Genomic DNA, 20,973 nt, shown 5'->3' with positions numbered 1-20,973 from the left:
ACACATATTTGTATTTCAACACTTAAAATAATATTAAAATGTGTGGTTCATTAAATCATGTTTAAGGTTAATAAGTTAAAGGTCCTTGTTATCTTTAAGACCCATCATTCAAATTAACATTAATGACATATGAAATTTGTGACTAACATCTAATTTAGGACAAAAATTTGTGTCAAAATAACATTATTGTTGTTTTTCATTCGTTTACTATCATCTCAGAGTAGAAAATTAACAATTTATGTATCATACACAAAATATATCACTAAGTAGCCCAAAAGAATGACTAGCGGGGATAGCTTAGTTGGGAGAGCGTCAGACTGAAGATCTCAAGGTCACGTGTTCGATCCACGCTCACCACATTATAATATGCTTATATATTTTATTTATTATATTTGAAAATCATGTTTATATGATTTATCGGCTATATTTGAAAGGTAATAACATCTATTTATAACATATTGCGGAATGAGAGGCATATAAAATAGAAATTGGGTAAATTTTATGTTCTATGATTTGTTAAACGAAAACCAAACTCTTAAACTTTCTCGCCTTCAAAGGTAAAGTTATGACCCTATTACTATCTTATCATAATGCTTAAGGGATTTGAATTGATACGATTTAAAGATACAAATTGCTTTTATATTGTGACAAAAGTGTTGAGTTCTATATCATTATATACATTCTAAAGAAAGGCATGTCCTGTAGGAATAGGTTAGATAATGGGAGTCGTATTATTTTTGGTCAGCATTTTGAATTTTATCAATTTTGTAAGTTTCACTTTCACATCGGGATGACACACGACCTTAAACACAATGAACGCGACCCACTCATATTGGAACAATTATAATGGTTTTGCTTTATTTCATAAATCTAACACAAATTAAATAAATAAAGCTATATGGTTAATGCAATACTAATATGAAAAAATGTAAACAATTAGTTGAAGTCTAATGAATACTGAAATTCTTAGGAGCTCATTACAACATACTCAACATAAATAATCAATCAGTTTAAAACCATTAACCTCAACAGAATTTGGATGATTGAAAGACACATATTTGTATTTCAACACTTAAAATAATATTAAAATGTGTGGTTCATTAAATCATGTTTAAGGTTAATAAGTTAAAGGTCCTTGTTATCTTTAAGACCCATCATTCAAATTAACATTAATGACATATGAAATTTGTGACTAACATCTAATTTAGGACAAAAATTTGTGTCAAAATAACATTATTGTTGTTTTTCATTCGTTTACTATCATCTCAGAGTAGAAAATTAACAATTTATGTATCATACACAAAATATATCACTAAGTAGCCCAAAAGAATGACTAGCGGGGATAGCTTAGTTGGGAGAGCGTCAGACTGAAGATCTGAAGGTCACGTGTTCGATCCACGCTCACCACATTATAATATGCTTATATATTTTATTTATTAAATTTGAAAATCATGTTTATATGATTTATCATCTATATTTGAAAGGTAATAACATCTATTTATAACATATTGCGGAATGAATTTGTTAAACGAAAACCAAACTCTTAAACTTTCTCGCCTTCAAAGGTAAAGTTATGACCCTATTACTATCTTATCATAATGCTTAAGGGATTTGAATTGATACGATTTAAAGATACAAATTGCTTTTATATTGTGACAAAAGTGTTGAGTTCTATATCATTATATACATTCTAAAGAAAGGCATGTCCTGTAGGAATAGGTTAGATAATGGGAGTCGTATTATTTTTGGTCAGCATTTTGAATTTCATCAATTTTGTAAGTTTCACTTTCACATCGGGATGACACACGGCCTTAAACACAATGAACGCGACCCACTCATATTGGAACAATTATAATGGTTTTGCTTTATTTCATAAATCTAACACAAATTAAATAAATAATGCTATATGGTTAATGCAATACTAATATGAAAAAATGTAAACAATTAGTTGAAGTCTAATGAATACTGAAATTCTTAGGAGCTCATTACAACATACTCAACATAAATAATCAATCAGTTTAAAACCATTAACCTCAACAGAATTTGGATGATTGAAAGACACATATTTGTATTTCAACACTTAAAATAATATTAAAATGTGTGGTTCATTAAATCATGTTTAAGGTTAATAAGTTAAAGGTCCTTGTTATCTTTAAGACCCATCATTCAAATTAACATTAATGACATATGAAATTTGTGACTAACATCTAATTTAGGACAAAAATTTGTGTCAAAATAACATTATTGTTGTTTTTCATTCGTTTACTATCATCTCAGAGTAGAAAATTAACAATTTATGTATCATACACAAAATATATCACTAAGTAGCCCAAAAGAATGACTAGCGGGGATAGCTTAGTTGGGAGAGCGTCAGACTGAAGATCTGAAGGTCACGTGTTCGATCCACGCTCACCACATTATAATATGCTTATATATTTTATTTATTATATTTGAAAATCATGTTTATATGATTTATCATCTATATTTGAAAGGTAATAACATCTATTTATAACATATTGCGGAATGAATTTGTTAAACGAAAACCAAACTCTTAAACTTTCTCGCCTTCAAAGGTAAAGTTATGACCCTATTACTATCTTATCATAATGCTTAAGGGATTTGAATTGATACGATTTAAAGATACAAATTGCTTTTATATTGTGACAAAAGTGTTGAGTTCTATATCATTATATACATTCTAAAGAAAGGCATGTCCTGTAGGAATAGGTTAGATAATGGGAGTCGTATTATTTTTGGTCAGCATTTTGAATTTCATCAATTTTGTAAGTTTCACTTTCACATCGGGATGACACACGGCCTTAAACACAATGAACGCGACCCACTCATATTGGAACAATTATAATGGTTTTGCTTTATTTCATAAATCTAACACAAATTAAATAAATAAAGCTATATGGTTAATGCAATACTAATATGAAAAAATGTAAACAATTAGTTGAAGTCTAATGAATACTGAAATTCTTAGGAGCTCATTACAACATACTCAACATAAATAATCAATCAGTTTAAAACCATTAACCTCAACAGAATTTGGATGATTGAAAGACACATATTTGTATTTCAACACTTAAAATAATATTAAAATGTGTGGTTCATTAAATCATGTTTAAGGTTAATAAGTTAAAGGTCCTTGTTATCTTTAAGACCCATCATTCAAATTAACATTAATGACATATGAAATTTGTGACTAACATCTAATTTAGGACAAAAATTTGTGTCAAAATAACATTATTGTTGTTTTTCATTCGTTTACTATCATCTCAGAGTAGAAAATTAACAATTTATGTATCATACACAAAATATATCACTAAGTAGCCCAAAAGAATGACTAGCGGGGATAGCTTAGTTGGGAGAGCGTCAGACTGAAGATCTCAAGGTCACGTGTTCGATCCACGCTCACCACATTATAATATGCTTATATATTTTATTTATTATATTTGAAAATCATGTTTATATGATTTATCGCTATATTTGAAAGGTAATAACATCTATTTATAACATATTGCGGAATGAGAGGCATATAAAATAGAAATTGGGTAAATTTTATGTTCTATGATTTGTTAAACGAAAACCAAACTCTTAAACTTTCTCGCCTTCAAAGGTAAAGTTATGACCCTATTACTATCTTATCATAATGCTTAAGGGATTTGAATTGATACGATTTAAAGATACAAATTGCTTTTATATTGTGACAAAAGTGTTGAGTTCTATATCATTATATACATTCTAAAGAAAGGCATGTCCTGTAGGAATAGGTTAGATAATGGGAGTCGTATTATTTTTGGTCAGCATTTTGAATTTTATCAATTTTGTAAGTTTCACTTTCACATCGGGATGACACACGACCTTAAACACAATGAACGCGACCCACTCATATTGGAACAATTATAATGGTTTTGCTTTATTTCATTAATCTAACACAAATTAAATAAATAAAGCTATATGGTTAATGCAATACTAATATGAAAAAATGTAAACAATTAGTTGAAGTCTAATGAATACTGAAATTCTTAGGAGCTCATTACAACATACTCAACATAAATAATCAATCAGTTTAAAACCATTAACCTCAACAGAATTTGGATGATTGAAAGACACATATTTGTATTTCAACACTTAAAATAATATTAAAATGTGTGGTTCATTAAATCATGTTTAAGGTTAATAAGTTAAAGGTCCTTGTTATCTTTAAGACCCATCATTCAAATTAACATTAATGACATATGAAATTTGTGACTAACATCTAATTTAGGACAAAAATTTGTGTCAAAATAACATTATTGTTGTTTTTCATTCGTTTACTATCATCTCAGAGTAGAAAATTAACAATTTATGTATCATACACAAAATATATCACTAAGTAGCCCAAAAGAATGACTAGCGGGGATAGCTTAGTTGGGAGAGCGTCAGACTGAAGATCTGAAGGTCACGTGTTCGATCCACGCTCACCACATTATAATATGCTTATATATTTTATTTATTATATTTGAAAATCATGTTTATATGATTTATCGCTATATTTGAAAGGTAATAACATCTATTTATAACATATTGCGGAATGAGAGGCATATAAAATAGAAATTGGGTAAATTTTATGTTCTATGATTTGTTAAACGAAAACCAAACTCTTAAACTTTCTCGCCTTCAAAGGTAAAGTTATGACCCTATTACTATCTTATCATAATGCTTAAGGGATTTGAATTGATACGATTTAAAGATACAAATTGCTTTTATATTGTGACAAAAGTGTTGAGTTCTATATCATTATATACATTCTAAAGAAAGGCATGTCCTGTAGGAATAGGTTAGATAATGGGAGTCGTATTATTTTTGGTCAGCATTTTGAATTTTATCAATTTTGTAAGTTTCACTTTCACATCGGGATGACACACGACCTTAAACACAATGAACGCGACCCACTCATATTGGAACAATTATAATGGTTTTGCTTTATTTCATTAATCTAACACAAATTAAATAAATAAAGCTATATGGTTAATGCAATACTAATATGAAAAAATGTAAACAATTAGTTGAAGTCTAATGAATACTGAAATTCTTAGGAGCTCATTACAACATACTCAACATAAATAATCAATCAGTTTAAAACCATTAACCTCAACAGAATTTGGATGATTGAAAGACACATATTTGTATTTCAACACTTAAAATAATATTAAAATGTGTGGTTCATTAAATCATGTTTAAGGTTAATAAGTTAAAGGTCCTTGTTATCTTTAAGACCCATCATTCAAATTAACATTAATGACATATGAAATTTGTGACTAACATCTAATTTAGGACAAAAATTTGTGTCAAAATAACATTATTGTTGTTTTTCATTCGTTTACTATCATCTCAGAGTAGAAAATTAACAATTTATGTATCATACACAAAATATATCACTAAGTAGCCCAAAAGAATGACTAGCGGGGATAGCTTAGTTGGGAGAGCGTCAGACTGAAGATCTGAAGGTCACGTGTTCGATCCACGCTCACCACATTATAATATGCTTATATATTTTATTTAGTATATTTGAAAATCATGTTTATATGATTTATCGCTATATTTGAAAGGTAATAACATCTATTTATAACATATTGCGGAATGAGAGGCATATAAAATCGAAATTGGGTAAATTTTATGTTCTATGATTTGTTAAACGAAAACCAAACTCTTAAACTTTCTCGCCTTCAAAGGTAAAGTTATGACCCTATTACTATCTTATCATAATGCTTAAGGGATTTGAATTGATACGATTTAAAGATACAAATTGCTTTTATATTGTGACAAAAGTGTTGAGTTCTATATCATTATATACATTCTAAAGAAAGGCATGTCCTGTAGGAATAGGTTAGATAATGGGAGTCGTATTATTTTTGGTCAGCATTTTGAATTTTATCAATTTTGTAAGTTTCACTTTCACATCGGGATGACACACGACCTTAAACACAATGAACGCGACCCACTCATATTGGAACAATTATAATGGTTTTGCTTTATTTCATTAATCTAACACAAATTAAATAAATAAAGCTATATGGTTAATGCAATACTAATATGAAAAAATGTAAACAATTAGTTGAAGTCTAATGAATACTGAAATTCTTAGGAGCTCATTACAACATACTCAACATAAATAATCAATCAGTTTAAAACCATTAACCTCAACAGAATTTGGATGATTGAAAGACACATATTTGTATTTCAACACTTAAAATAATATTAAAATGTGTGGTTCATTAAATCATGTTTAAGGTTAATAAGTTAAAGGTCCTTGTTATCTTTAAGACCCATCATTCAAATTAACATTAATGACATATGAAATTTGTGACTAACATCTAATTTAGGACAAAAATTTGTGTCAAAATAACATTATTGTTGTTTTTCATTCGTTTACTATCATCTCAGAGTAGAAAATTAACAATTTATGTATCATACACAAAATATATCACTAAGTAGCCCAAAAGAATGACTAGCGGGGATAGCTTAGTTGGGAGAGCGTCAGACTGAAGATCTGAAGGTCACGTGTTCGATCCACGCTCACCACATTATAATATGCTTATATATTTTATTTAGTATATTTGAAAATCATGTTTATATGATTTATCGGCTATATTTGAAAGGTAATAACATCTATTTATAACATATTGCGGAATGAGAGGCATATAAAATCGAAATTGGGTAAATTTTATGTTCTATGATTTGTTAAACGAAAACCAAACTCTTAAACTTTCTCGCCTTCAAAGGTAAAGTTATGACCCTATTACTATCTTATCATAATGCTTAAGGGATTTGAATTGATACGATTTAAAGATACAAATTGCTTTTATATTGTGACAAAAGTGTTGAGTTCTATATCATTATATACATTCTAAAGAAAGGCATGTCCTGTAGGAATAGGTTAGATAATGGGAGTCGTATTATTTTTGGTCAGCATTTTGAATTTTATCAATTTTGTAAGTTTCACTTTCACATCGGGATGACACACGACCTTAAACACAATGAACGCGACCCACTCATATTGGAACAATTATAATGGTTTTGCTTTATTTCATTAATCTAACACAAATTAAATAAATAAAGCTATATGGTTAATGCAATACTAATATGAAAAAATGTAAACAATTAGTTGAAGTCTAATGAATACTGAAATTCTTAGGAGCTCATTACAACATACTCAACATAAATAATCAATCAGTTTAAAACCATTAACCTCAACAGAATTTGGATGATTGAAAGACACATATTTGTATTTCAACACTTAAAATAATATTAAAATGTGTGGTTCATTAAATCATGTTTAAGGTTAATAAGTTAAAGGTCCTTGTTATCTTTAAGACCCATCATTCAAATTAACATTAATGACATATGAAATTTGTGACTAACATCTAATTTAGGACAAAAATTTGTGTCAAAATAACATTATTGTTGTTTTTCATTCGTTTACTATCATCTCAGAGTAGAAAATTAACAATTTATGTATCATACACAAAATATATCACTAAGTAGCCCAAAAGAATGACTAGCGGGGATAGCTTAGTTGGGAGAGCGTCAGACTGAAGATCTGAAGGTCACGTGTTCGATCCACGCTCACCACATTATAATATGCTTATATATTTTATTTAGTATATTTGAAAATCATGTTTATATGATTTATCGCTATATTTGAAAGGTAATAACATCTATTTATAACATATTGCGGAATGAGAGGCATATAAAATCGAAATTGGGTAAATTTTATGTTCTATGATTTGTTAAACGAAAACCAAACTCTTAAACTTTCTCGCCTTCAAAGGTAAAGTTATGACCCTATTACTATCTTATCATAATGCTTAAGGGATTTGAATTGATACGATTTAAAGATACAAATTGCTTTTATATTGTGACAAAAGTGTTGAGTTCTATATCATTATATACATTCTAAAGAAAGGCATGTCCTGTAGGAATAGGTTAGATAATGGGAGTCGTATTATTTTTGGTCAGCATTTTGAATTTTATCAATTTTGTAAGTTTCACTTTCACATCGGGATGACACACGACCTTAAACACAATGAACGCGACCCACTCATATTGGAACAATTATAATGGTTTTGCTTTATTTCATTAATCTAACACAAATTAAATAAATAAAGCTATATGGTTAATGCAATACTAATATGAAAAAATGTAAACAATTAGTTGAAGTCTAATGAATACTGAAATTCTTAGGAGCTCATTACAACATACTCAACATAAATAATCAATCAGTTTAAAACCATTAACCTCAACAGAATTTGGATGATTGAAAGACACATATTTGTATTTCAACACTTAAAATAATATTAAAATGTGTGGTTCATTAAATCATGTTTAAGGTTAATAAGTTAAAGGTCCTTGTTATCTTTAAGACCCATCATTCAAATTAACATTAATGACATATGAAATTTGTGACTAACATCTAATTTAGGACAAAAATTTGTGTCAAAATAACATTATTGTTGTTTTTCATTCGTTTACTATCATCTCAGAGTAGAAAATTAACAATTTATGTATCATACACAAAATATATCACTAAGTAGCCCAAAAGAATGACTAGCGGGGATAGCTTAGTTGGGAGAGCGTCAGACTGAAGATCTGAAGGTCACGTGTTCGATCCACGCTCACCACATTATAATATGCTTATATATTTTATTTAGTATATTTGAAAATCATGTTTATATGATTTATCGGCTATATTTGAAAGGTAATAACATCTATTTATAACATATTGCGGAATGAGAGGCATATAAAATCGAAATTGGGTAAATTTTATGTTCTATGATTTGTTAAACGAAAACCAAACTCTTAAACTTTCTCGCCTTCAAAGGTAAAGTTATGACCCTATTACTATCTTATCATAATGCTTAAGGGATTTGAATTGATACGATTTAAAGATACAAATTGCTTTTATATTGTGACAAAAGTGTTGAGTTCTATATCATTATATACATTCTAAAGAAAGGCATGTCCTGTAGGAATAGGTTAGATAATGGGAGTCGTATTATTTTTGGTCAGCATTTTGAATTTTATCAATTTTGTAAGTTTCACTTTCACATCGGGATGACACACGACCTTAAACACAATGAACGCGACCCACTCATATTGGAACAATTATAATGGTTTTGCTTTATTTCATTAATCTAACACAAATTAAATAAATAAAGCTATATGGTTAATGCAATACTAATATGAAAAAATGTAAACAATTAGTTGAAGTCTAATGAATACTGAAATTCTTAGGAGCTCATTACAACATACTCAACATAAATAATCAATCAGTTTAAAACCATTAACCTCAACAGAATTTGGATGATTGAAAGACACATATTTGTATTTCAACACTTAAAATAATATTAAAATGTGTGGTTCATTAAATCATGTTTAAGGTTAATAAGTTAAAGGTCCTTGTTATCTTTAAGACCCATCATTCAAATTAACATTAATGACATATGAAATTTGTGACTAACATCTAATTTAGGACAAAAATTTGTGTCAAAATAACATTATTGTTGTTTTTCATTCGTTTACTATCATCTCAGAGTAGAAAATTAACAATTTATGTATCATACACAAAATATATCACTAAGTAGCCCAAAAGAATGACTAGCGGGGATAGCTTAGTTGGGAGAGCGTCAGACTGAAGATCTGAAGGTCACGTGTTCGATCCACGCTCACCACATTATAATATGCTTATATATTTTATTTAGTATATTTGAAAATCATGTTTATATGATTTATCGGCTATATTTGAAAGGTAATAACATCTATTTATAACATATTGCGGAATGAGAGGCATATAAAATCGAAATTGGGTAAATTTTATGTTCTATGATTTGTTAAACGAAAACCAAACTCTTAAACTTTCTCGCCTTCAAAGGTAAAGTTATGACCCTATTACTATCTTATCATAATGCTTAAGGGATTTGAATTGATACGATTTAAAGATACAAATTGCTTTTATATTGTGACAAAAGTGTTGAGTTCTATATCATTATATACATTCTAAAGAAAGGCATGTCCTGTAGGAATAGGTTAGATAATGGGAGTCGTATTATTTTTGGTCAGCATTTTGAATTTTATCAATTTTGTAAGTTTCACTTTCACATCGGGATGACACACGACCTTAAACACAATGAACGCGACCCACTCATATTGGAACAATTATAATGGTTTTGCTTTATTTCATTAATCTAACACAAATTAAATAAATAAAGCTATATGGTTAATGCAATACTAATATGAAAAAATGTAAACAATTAGTTGAAGTCTAATGAATACTGAAATTCTTAGGAGCTCATTACAACATACTCAACATAAATAATCAATCAGTTTAAAACCATTAACCTCAACAGAATTTGGATGATTGAAAGACACATATTTGTATTTCAACACTTAAAATAATATTAAAATGTGTGGTTCATTAAATCATGTTTAAGGTTAATAAGTTAAAGGTCCTTGTTATCTTTAAGACCCATCATTCAAATTAACATTAATGACATATGAAATTTGTGACTAACATCTAATTTAGGACAAAAATTTGTGTCAAAATAACATTATTGTTGTTTTTCATTCGTTTACTATCATCTCAGAGTAGAAAATTAACAATTTATGTATCATACACAAAATATATCACTAAGTAGCCCAAAAGAATGACTAGCGGGGATAGCTTAGTTGGGAGAGCGTCAGACTGAAGATCTGAAGGTCACGTGTTCGATCCACGCTCACCACATTATAATATGCTTATATATTTTATTTAGTATATTTGAAAATCATGTTTATATGATTTATCGGCTATATTTGAAAGGTAATAACATCTATTTATAACATATTGCGGAATGAGAGGCATATAAAATCGAAATTGGGTAAATTTTATGTTCTATGATTTGTTAAACGAAAACCAAACTCTTAAACTTTCTCGCCTTCAAAGGTAAAGTTATGACCCTATTACTATCTTATCATAATGCTTAAGGGATTTGAATTGATACGATTTAAAGATACAAATTGCTTTTATATTGTGACAAAAGTGTTGAGTTCTATATCATTATATACATTCTAAAGAAAGGCATGTCCTGTAGGAATAGGTTAGATAATGGGAGTCGTATTATTTTTGGTCAGCATTTTGAATTTTATCAATTTTGTAAGTTTCACTTTCACATCGGGATGACACACGACCTTAAACACAATGAACGCGACCCACTCATATTGGAACAATTATAATGGTTTTGCTTTATTTCATTAATCTAACACAAATTAAATAAATAAAGCTATATGGTTAATGCAATACTAATATGAAAAAATGTAAACAATTAGTTGAAGTCTAATGAATACTGAAATTCTTAGGAGCTCATTACAACATACTCAACATAAATAATCAATCAGTTTAAAACCATTAACCTCAACAGAATTTGGATGATTGAAAGACACATATTTGTATTTCAACACTTAAAATAATATTAAAATGTGTGGTTCATTAAATCATGTTTAAGGTTAATAAGTTAAAGGTCCTTGTTATCTTTAAGACCCATCATTCAAATTAACATTAATGACATATGAAATTTGTGACTAACATCTAATTTAGGACAAAAATTTGTGTCAAAATAACATTATTGTTGTTTTTCATTCGTTTACTATCATCTCAGAGTAGAAAATTAACAATTTATGTATCATACACAAAATATATCACTAAGTAGCCCAAAAGAATGACTAGCGGGGATAGCTTAGTTGGGAGAGCGTCAGACTGAAGATCTGAAGGTCACGTGTTCGATCCACGCTCACCACATTATAATATGCTTATATATTTTATTTAGTATATTTGAAAATCATGTTTATATGATTTATCGGCTATATTTGAAAGGTAATAACATCTATTTATAACATATTGCGGAATGAGAGGCATATAAAATCGAAATTGGGTAAATTTTATGTTCTATGATTTGTTAAACGAAAACCAAACTCTTAAACTTTCTCGCCTTCAAAGGTAAAGTTATGACCCTATTACTATCTTATCATAATGCTTAAGGGATTTGAATTGATACGATTTAAAGATACAAATTGCTTTTATATTGTGACAAAAGTGTTGAGTTCTATATCATTATATACATTCTAAAGAAAGGCATGTCCTGTAGGAATAGGTTAGATAATGGGAGTCGTATTATTTTTGGTCAGCATTTTGAATTTTATCAATTTTGTAAGTTTCACTTTCACATCGGGATGACACACGACCTTAAACACAATGAACGCGACCCACTCATATTGGAACAATTATAATGGTTTTGCTTTATTTCATTAATCTAACACAAATTAAATAAATAAAGCTATATGGTTAATGCAATACTAATATGAAAAAATGTAAACAATTAGTTGAAGTCTAATGAATACTGAAATTCTTAGGAGCTCATTACAACATACTCAACATAAATAATCAATCAGTTTAAAACCATTAACCTCAACAGAATTTGGATGATTGAAAGACACATATTTGTATTTCAACACTTAAAATAATATTAAAATGTGTGGTTCATTAAATCATGTTTAAGGTTAATAAGTTAAAGGTCCTTGTTATCTTTAAGACCCATCATTCAAATTAACATTAATGACATATGAAATTTGTGACTAACATCTAATTTAGGACAAAAATTTGTGTCAAAATAACATTATTGTTGTTTTTCATTCGTTTACTATCATCTCAGAGTAGAAAATTAACAATTTATGTATCATACACAAAATATATCACTAAGTAGCCCAAAAGAATGACTAGCGGGGATAGCTTAGTTGGGAGAGCGTCAGACTGAAGATCTGAAGGTCACGTGTTCGATCCACGCTCACCACATTATAATATGCTTATATATTTTATTTAGTATATTTGAAAATCATGTTTATATGATTTATCGGCTATATTTGAAAGGTAATAACATCTATTTATAACATATTGCGGAATGAGAGGCATATAAAATCGAAATTGGGTAAATTTTATGTTCTATGATTTGTTAAACGAAAACCAAACTCTTAAACTTTCTCGCCTTCAAAGGTAAAGTTATGACCCTATTACTATCTTATCATAATGCTTAAGGGATTTGAATTGATACGATTTAAAGATACAAATTGCTTTTATATTGTGACAAAAGTGTTGAGTTCTATATCATTATATACATTCTAAAGAAAGGCATGTCCTGTAGGAATAGGTTAGATAATGGGAGTCGTATTATTTTTGGTCAGCATTTTGAATTTTATCAATTTTGTAAGTTTCACTTTCACATCGGGATGACACACGACCTTAAACACAATGAACGCGACCCACTCATATTGGAACAATTATAATGGTTTTGCTTTATTTCATTAATCTAACACAAATTAAATAAATAAAGCTATATGGTTAATGCAATACTAATATGAAAAAATGTAAACAATTAGTTGAAGTCTAATGAATACTGAAATTCTTAGGAGCTCATTACAACATACTCAACATAAATAATCAATCAGTTTAAAACCATTAACCTCAACAGAATTTGGATGATTGAAAGACACATATTTGTATTTCAACACTTAAAATAATATTAAAATGTGTGGTTCATTAAATCATGTTTAAGGTTAATAAGTTAAAGGTCCTTGTTATCTTTAAGACCCATCATTCAAATTAACATTAATGACATATGAAATTTGTGACTAACATCTAATTTAGGACAAAAATTTGTGTCAAAATAACATTATTGTTGTTTTTCATTCGTTTACTATCATCTCAGAGTAGAAAATTAACAATTTATGTATCATACACAAAATATATCACTAAGTAGCCCAAAAGAATGACTAGCGGGGATAGCTTAGTTGGGAGAGCGTCAGACTGAAGATCTGAAGGTCACGTGTTCGATCCACGCTCACCACATTATAATATGCTTATATATTTTATTTAGTATATTTGAAAATCATGTTTATATGATTTATCGGCTATATTTGAAAGGTAATAACATCTATTTATAACATATTGCGGAATGAGAGGCATATAAAATCGAAATTGGGTAAATTTTATGTTCTATGATTTGTTAAACGAAAACCAAACTCTTAAACTTTCTCGCCTTCAAAGGTAAAGTTATGACCCTATTACTATCTTATCATAATGCTTAAGGGATTTGAATTGATACGATTTAAAGATACAAATTGCTTTTATATTGTGACAAAAGTGTTGAGTTCTATATCATTATATACATTCTAAAGAAAGGCATGTCCTGTAGGAATAGGTTAGATAATGGGAGTCGTATTATTTTTGGTCAGCATTTTGAATTTTATCAATTTTGTAAGTTTCACTTTCACATCGGGATGACACACGACCTTAAACACAATGAACGCGACCCACTCATATTGGAACAATTATAATGGTTTTGCTTTATTTCATTAATCTAACACAAATTAAATAAATAAAGCTATATGGTTAATGCAATACTAATATGAAAAAATGTAAACAATTAGTTGAAGTCTAATGAATACTGAAATTCTTAGGAGCTCATTACAACATACTCAACATAAATAATCAATCAGTTTAAAACCATTAACCTCAACAGAATTTGGATGATTGAAAGACACATATTTGTATTTCAACACTTAAAATAATATTAAAATGTGTGGTTCATTAAATCATGTTTAAGGTTAATAAGTTAAAGGTCCTTGTTATCTTTAAGACCCATCATTCAAATTAACATTAATGACATATGAAATTTGTGACTAACATCTAATTTAGGACAAAAATTTGTGTCAAAATAACATTATTGTTGTTTTTCATTCGTTTACTATCATCTCAGAGTAGAAAATTAACAATTTATGTATCATACACAAAATATATCACTAAGTAGCCCAAAAGAATGACTAGCGGGGATAGCTTAGTTGGGAGAGCGTCAGACTGAAGATCTGAAGGTCACGTGTTCGATCCACGCTCACCACATTATAATATGCTTATATATTTTATTTAGTATATTTGAAAATCATGTTTATATGATTTATCGGCTATATTTGAAAGGTAATAACATCTATTTATAACATATTGCGGAATGAGAGGCATATAAAATCGAAATTGGGTAAATTTTATGTTCTATGATTTGTTAAACGAAAACCAAACTCTTAAACTTTCTCGCCTTCAAAGGTAAAGTTATGACCCTATTACTATCTTATCATAATGCTTAAGGGATTTGAATTGATACGATTTAAAGATACAAATTGCTTTTATATTGTGACAAAAGTGTTGAGTTCTATATCATTATATACATTCTAAAGAAAGGCATGTCCTGTAGGAATAGGTTAGATAATGGGAGTCGTATTATTTTTGGTCAGCATTTTGAATTTTATCAATTTTGTAAGTTTCACTTTCACATCGGGATGACACACGACCTTAAACACAATGAACGCGACCCACTCATATTGGAACAATTATAATGGTTTTGCTTTATTTCATTAATCTAACACAAATTAAATAAATAAAGCTATATGGTTAATGCAATACTAATATGAAAAAATGTAAACAATTAGTTGAAGTCTAATGAATACTGAAATTCTTAGGAGCTCATTACAACATACTCAACATAAATAATCAATCAGTTTAAAACCATTAACCTCAACAGAATTTGGATGATTGAAAGACACATATTTGTATTTCAACACTTAAAATAATATTAAAATGTGTGGTTCATTAAATCATGTTTAAGGTTAATAAGTTAAAGGTCCTTGTTATCTTTAAGACCCATCATTCAAATTAACATTAATGACATATGAAATTTGTGACTAACATCTAATTTAGGACAAAAATTTGTGTCAAAATAACATTATTGTTGTTTTTCATTCGTTTACTATCATCTCAGAGTAGAAAATTAACAATTTATGTATCATACACAAAATATATCACTAAGTAGCCCAAAAGAATGACTAGCGGGGATAGCTTAGTTGGGAGAGCGTCAGACTGAAGATCTGAAGGTCACGTGTTCGATCCACGCTCACCACATTATAATATGCTTATATATTTTATTTAGTATATTTGAAAATCATGTTTATATGATTTATCGGCTATATTTGAAAGGTAATAACATCTATTTATAACATATTGCGGAATGAGAGGCATATAAAATCGAAATTGGGTAAATTTTATGTTCTATGATTTGTTAAACGAAAACCAACTCTTAAACTTTCTCGCCTTCAAAGGTAAAGTTATGACCCTGTTACTATCTTATCATAATGCTTAAGGTATTTGAATTGATACGATTTAAAGATACAAATTGCTTTTATATTGTGACAAAAGTGTTGAGTTCTATATCATTATATACATTCTAAAGAAAGGCATGTCCTGTAGGAATAGGTTAGATAATGGGAGTCGTATTATTTTTGGTCAGCATTTTGAATTTTATCAATTTTGTAAGTTTCACTTTCACATCGGGATGACACACGACCTTAAACACAATGAACGCGACCCACTCATATTGGAACAATTATAATGGTTTTGCTTTATTTCATTAATCTAACACAAATTAAATAAATAAAGCTATATGGTTAATGCAATACTAATATGAAAAAATGTAAACAATTAGTTGAAGTCTAATGAATACTGAAATTCTTAGGAGCTCATTACAACATACTCAACATAAATAATCAATCAGTTTAAAACCATTAACCTCAACAGAATTTGGATGATTGAAAGACACATATTTGTATTTCAACACTTAAAATAATATTAAAATGTGTGGTTCATTAAATCATGTTTAAGGTTAATAAGTTAAAGGTCCTTGTTATCTTTAAGACCCATCATTCAAATTAACATTAATGACATATGAAATTTGTGACTAACATCTAATTTAGGACAAAAATTTGTGTCAAAATAACATTATTGTTGTTTTTCATTCGTTTACTATCATCTCAGAGTAGAAAATTAACAATTTATGTATCATACACAAAATATATCACTAAGTAGCCCAAAAGAATGACTAGCGGGGATAGCTTAGTTGGGAGAGCGTCAGACTGAAGATCTGAAGGTCACGTGTTCGATCCACGCTCACCACATTATAATATGCTTATATATTTTATTTAGTATATTTGAAAATCATGTTTATATGATTTATCGGCTATATTTGAAAGGTAATAACATCTATTTATAACATATTGCGGAATGAGAGGCATATAAAATCGAAATTGGGTAAATTTTATGTTCTATGATTTGTTAAACGAAAACCAAACTCTTAAACTTTCTCGCCTTCAAAGGTAAAGTTATGACCCTATTACTATCTTATCATAATGCTTAAGGGATTTGAATTGATACGATTTAAAGATACAAATTGCTTTTATATTGTGACAAAAGTGTTGAGTTCTATATCATTATATACATTCTAAAGAAAGGCATGTCCTGTAGGAATAGGTTAGATAATGGGAGTCGTATTATTTTTGGTCAGCATTTTGAATTTTATCAATTTTGTAAGTTTCACTTTCACATCGGGATGACACACGACCTTAAACACAATGAACGCGACCCACTCATATTGGAACAATTATAATGGTTTTGCTTTATTTCATTAATCTAACACAAATTAAATAAATAAAGCTATATGGTTAATGCAATACTAATATGAAAAAATGTAAACAATTAGTTGAAGTCTAATGAATACTGAAATTCTTAGGAGCTCATTACAACATACTCAACATAAATAATCAATCAGTTTAAAACCATTAACCTCAACAGAATTTGGATGATTGAAAGACACATATTTGTATTTCAACACTTAAAATAATATTAAAATGTGTGGTTCATTAAATCATGTTTAAGGTTAATAAGTTAAAGGTCCTTGTTATCTTTAAGACCCATCATTCAAATTAACATTAATGACATATGAAATTTGTGACTAACATCTAATTTAGGACAAAAATTTGTGTCAAAATAACATTATTGTTGTTTTTCATTCGTTTACTATCATCTCAGAGTAGAAAATTAACAATTTATGTATCATACACAAAATATATCACTAAGTAGCCCAAAAGAATGACTAGCGGGGATAGCTTAGTTGGGAGAGCGTCAGACTGAAGATCTGAAGGTCACGTGTTCGATCCACGCTCACCACATTATAATATGCTTATATATTTTATTTAGTATATTTGAAAATCATGTTTATATGATTTATCGGCTATATTTGAAAGGTAATAACATCTATTTATAACATATTGCGGAATGAGAGGCATATAAAATAGAAATTGGGTAAATTTTATGTTCTATGATTTGTTAAACGAAAACCAAACTCTTAAACTTTCTCGCCTTCAAAGGTAAAGTTATGACCCTATTACTATCTTATCATAATGCTTAAGGGATTTGAATTGATACGATTTAAAGATACAAATTGCTTTTATATTGTGACAAAAGTGTTGAGTTCTATATCATTATATACATTCTAAAGAAAGGCATGTCCTGTAGGAATAGGTTAGATAATGGGAGTCGTATTATTTTTGGTCAGCATTTTGAATTTTATCAATTTTGTAAGTTTCACTTTCACATCGGGATGACACACGACCTTAAACACAATGAACGCGACCCACTCATATTGGAACAATTATAATGGTTTTGCTTTATTTCATTAATCTAACACAAATTAAATAAATAAAGCTATATGGTTAATGCAATACTAATATGAAAAAATGTAAACAATTAGTTGAAGTCTAATGAATACTGAAATTCTTAGGAGCTCATTACAACATACTCAACATAAATAATCAATCAGTTTAAAACCATTAACCTCAACAGAATTTGGATGATTGAAAGACACATATTTGTATTTCAACACTTAAAATAATATTAAAATGTGTGGTTCATTAAATCATGTTTAAGGTTAATAAGTTAAAGGTCCTTGTTATCTTTAAGACCCATCATTCAAATTAACATTAATGACATATGAAATTTGTGACTAACATCTAATTTAGGACAAAAATTTGTGTCAAAATAACATTATTGTTGTTTTTCATTCGTTTACTATCATCTCAGAGTAGAAAATTAACAATTTATGTATCATACACAAAATATATCACTAAGTAGCCCAAAAGAATGACTAGCGGGGATAGCTTAGTTGGGAGAGCGTCAGACTGAAGATCTGAAGGTCACGTGTTCGATCCACGCTCACCACATTATAATATGCTTATATATTTTATTTAGTATATTTGAAAATCATGTTTATATGATTTATCGGCTATATTTGAAAGGTAATAACATCTATTTATAACATATTGCGGAATGAGAGGCATATAAAATCGAAATTGGGTAAATTTTATGTTCTATGATTTGTTAAACGAAAACCAAACTCTTAAACTTTCTCGCCTTCAAAGGTAAAGTTATGACCCTATTACTATCTTATCATAATGCTTAAGGGATTTGAATTGATACGATTTAAAGATACAAATTGCTTTTATATTGTGACAAAAGTGTTGAGTTCTATATCATTATATACATTCTAAAGAAAGGCATGTCCTGTAGGAATAGGTTAGATAATGGGAGTCGTATTATTTTTGGTCAGCATTTTGAATTTTATCAATTTTGTAAGTTTCACTTTCACATCGGGATGACACACGACCTTAAACACAATGAACGCGACCCACTCATATTGGAACAATTATAATGGTTTTGCTTTATTTCATTAATCTAACACAAATTAAATAAATAAAGCTATATGGTTAATGCAATACTAATATGAAAAAATGTAAACAATTAGTTGAAGTCTAATGAATACTGAAATTCTTAGGAGCTCATTACAACATACTCAACATAAATAATCAATCAGTTTAAAACCATTAACCTCAACAGAATTTGGATGATTGAAAGACACATATTTGTATTTCAACACTTAAAATAATATTAAAATGTGTGGTTCATTAAATCATGTTTAAGGTTAATAAGTTAAAGGTCCTTGTTATCTTTAAGACCCATCATTCAAATTAACATTAATGACATATGAAATTTGTGACTAACATCTAATTTAGGACAAAAATTTGTGTCAAAATAACATTATTGTTGTTTTTCATTCGTTTACTATCATCTCAGAGTAGAAAATTAACAATTTATGTATCATACACAAAATATATCACTAAGTAGCCCAAAAGAATGACTAGCGGGGATAGCTTAGTTGGGAGAGCGTCAGACTGAAGATCTGAAGGTCACGTGTTCGATCCACGCTCACCACATTATAATATGCTTATATATTTTATTTAGTATATTTGAAAATCATGTTTATATGATTTATCGGCTATATTTGAAAGGTAATAACATCTATTTATAACATATTGCGGAATGAGAGGCATATAAAATAGAAATTGGGTAAATTTTATGTTCTATGATTTGTTAAACAAAAACCAAACTCTTAAACTTTCTCGCCTTCAAAGGTAAAGTTATGACCCTATTACTATCTTATCATAATGCTTAAGGGATTTGAATTGATACGATTTAAAGATACAAATTGCTTTTATATTGTGACAAAAGTGTTGAGTTCTATATCATTATATACATTCTAAAGAAAGGCGGAGTCGTATTATTTTTGGTCAGCATTTTGAATTTTATCAATTTTGTAAGTTTCACTTTCACATCGGGATGACACACGACCTTAAACACAATGAACGCGACCCACTCATATTGGAACAATTATAATGATTTTGCTTTATTTCATTAATCTAACACAAATTAAATAAATAAAGCTATATGGTTAATGCAATACTAATATGAAAAAATGTAAACAATTAGTTGAAGTCTAATGAATACTGAAATTCTTAGGAGCTCATTACAACATACTCAACATAAATAATCAATTAGTTTAAAACCATTAACCTCAACAGAATTTGGATGATTGAAAGACACATATTTGTATTTCAACACTTAAAATAATATTAAAATGTGTGGTTCATTAAATCATGTTTAAGGTTAATAAGTTAAAGGTCCTTGTT

At 28.7% G+C, this 20,973-nt stretch overlaps 14 non-coding genes across 14 annotated transcripts; all 14 read left to right on the top strand.

Moving 5' to 3' along the window:
• The first annotated feature begins 6,499 nt into the window (after positions 1-6,499).
• On the top strand, positions 6,500-6,572 carry TRNAF-GAA (transfer RNA phenylalanine (anticodon GAA)). The gene has a single exon. It is a non-coding gene; the product is annotated as a tRNA-Phe (tRNA).
• Positions 6,573-7,549: 977 nt separating this feature from the next.
• Positions 7,550-7,622, top strand: TRNAF-GAA (transfer RNA phenylalanine (anticodon GAA)). The gene has a single exon. It is a non-coding gene; the product is annotated as a tRNA-Phe (tRNA).
• A 976-nt stretch (positions 7,623-8,598) lies between these two features.
• TRNAF-GAA (transfer RNA phenylalanine (anticodon GAA)) lies at positions 8,599-8,671 on the top strand. The gene has a single exon. It is a non-coding gene; the product is annotated as a tRNA-Phe (tRNA).
• Positions 8,672-9,648: 977 nt separating this feature from the next.
• On the top strand, positions 9,649-9,721 carry TRNAF-GAA (transfer RNA phenylalanine (anticodon GAA)). Its single transcript has one exon. It is a non-coding gene; the product is annotated as a tRNA-Phe (tRNA).
• Positions 9,722-10,698: 977 nt separating this feature from the next.
• Positions 10,699-10,771, top strand: TRNAF-GAA (transfer RNA phenylalanine (anticodon GAA)). Its single transcript has one exon. It is a non-coding gene; the product is annotated as a tRNA-Phe (tRNA).
• Positions 10,772-11,748: 977 nt separating this feature from the next.
• Positions 11,749-11,821, top strand: TRNAF-GAA (transfer RNA phenylalanine (anticodon GAA)). The gene has a single exon. It is a non-coding gene; the product is annotated as a tRNA-Phe (tRNA).
• A 977-nt stretch (positions 11,822-12,798) lies between these two features.
• Positions 12,799-12,871, top strand: TRNAF-GAA (transfer RNA phenylalanine (anticodon GAA)). The gene has a single exon. It is a non-coding gene; the product is annotated as a tRNA-Phe (tRNA).
• A 977-nt stretch (positions 12,872-13,848) lies between these two features.
• On the top strand, positions 13,849-13,921 carry TRNAF-GAA (transfer RNA phenylalanine (anticodon GAA)). Its single transcript has one exon. It is a non-coding gene; the product is annotated as a tRNA-Phe (tRNA).
• Positions 13,922-14,898: 977 nt separating this feature from the next.
• Positions 14,899-14,971, top strand: TRNAF-GAA (transfer RNA phenylalanine (anticodon GAA)). The gene has a single exon. It is a non-coding gene; the product is annotated as a tRNA-Phe (tRNA).
• Positions 14,972-15,948: 977 nt separating this feature from the next.
• On the top strand, positions 15,949-16,021 carry TRNAF-GAA (transfer RNA phenylalanine (anticodon GAA)). Its single transcript has one exon. It is a non-coding gene; the product is annotated as a tRNA-Phe (tRNA).
• A 976-nt stretch (positions 16,022-16,997) lies between these two features.
• On the top strand, positions 16,998-17,070 carry TRNAF-GAA (transfer RNA phenylalanine (anticodon GAA)). Its single transcript has one exon. It is a non-coding gene; the product is annotated as a tRNA-Phe (tRNA).
• A 977-nt stretch (positions 17,071-18,047) lies between these two features.
• On the top strand, positions 18,048-18,120 carry TRNAF-GAA (transfer RNA phenylalanine (anticodon GAA)). The gene has a single exon. It is a non-coding gene; the product is annotated as a tRNA-Phe (tRNA).
• Positions 18,121-19,097: 977 nt separating this feature from the next.
• TRNAF-GAA (transfer RNA phenylalanine (anticodon GAA)) lies at positions 19,098-19,170 on the top strand. The gene has a single exon. It is a non-coding gene; the product is annotated as a tRNA-Phe (tRNA).
• Positions 19,171-20,147: 977 nt separating this feature from the next.
• On the top strand, positions 20,148-20,220 carry TRNAF-GAA (transfer RNA phenylalanine (anticodon GAA)). The gene has a single exon. It is a non-coding gene; the product is annotated as a tRNA-Phe (tRNA).
• Positions 20,221-20,973: the final 753 nt, after the last annotated feature.

This window comes from Lathyrus oleraceus, unplaced genomic scaffold (genome assembly GCF_024323335.1).
Source record: "Lathyrus oleraceus cultivar Zhongwan6 unplaced genomic scaffold, CAAS_Psat_ZW6_1.0 chrUn0049, whole genome shotgun sequence".
In the NCBI taxonomy this organism is placed as follows: Eukaryota; Viridiplantae; Streptophyta; class Magnoliopsida; order Fabales; family Fabaceae; genus Lathyrus; species Lathyrus oleraceus.
The sequence above is the reverse complement of the archived record's forward strand: the minus strand, read 5'-3'. Positions and strand labels throughout refer to the sequence as shown.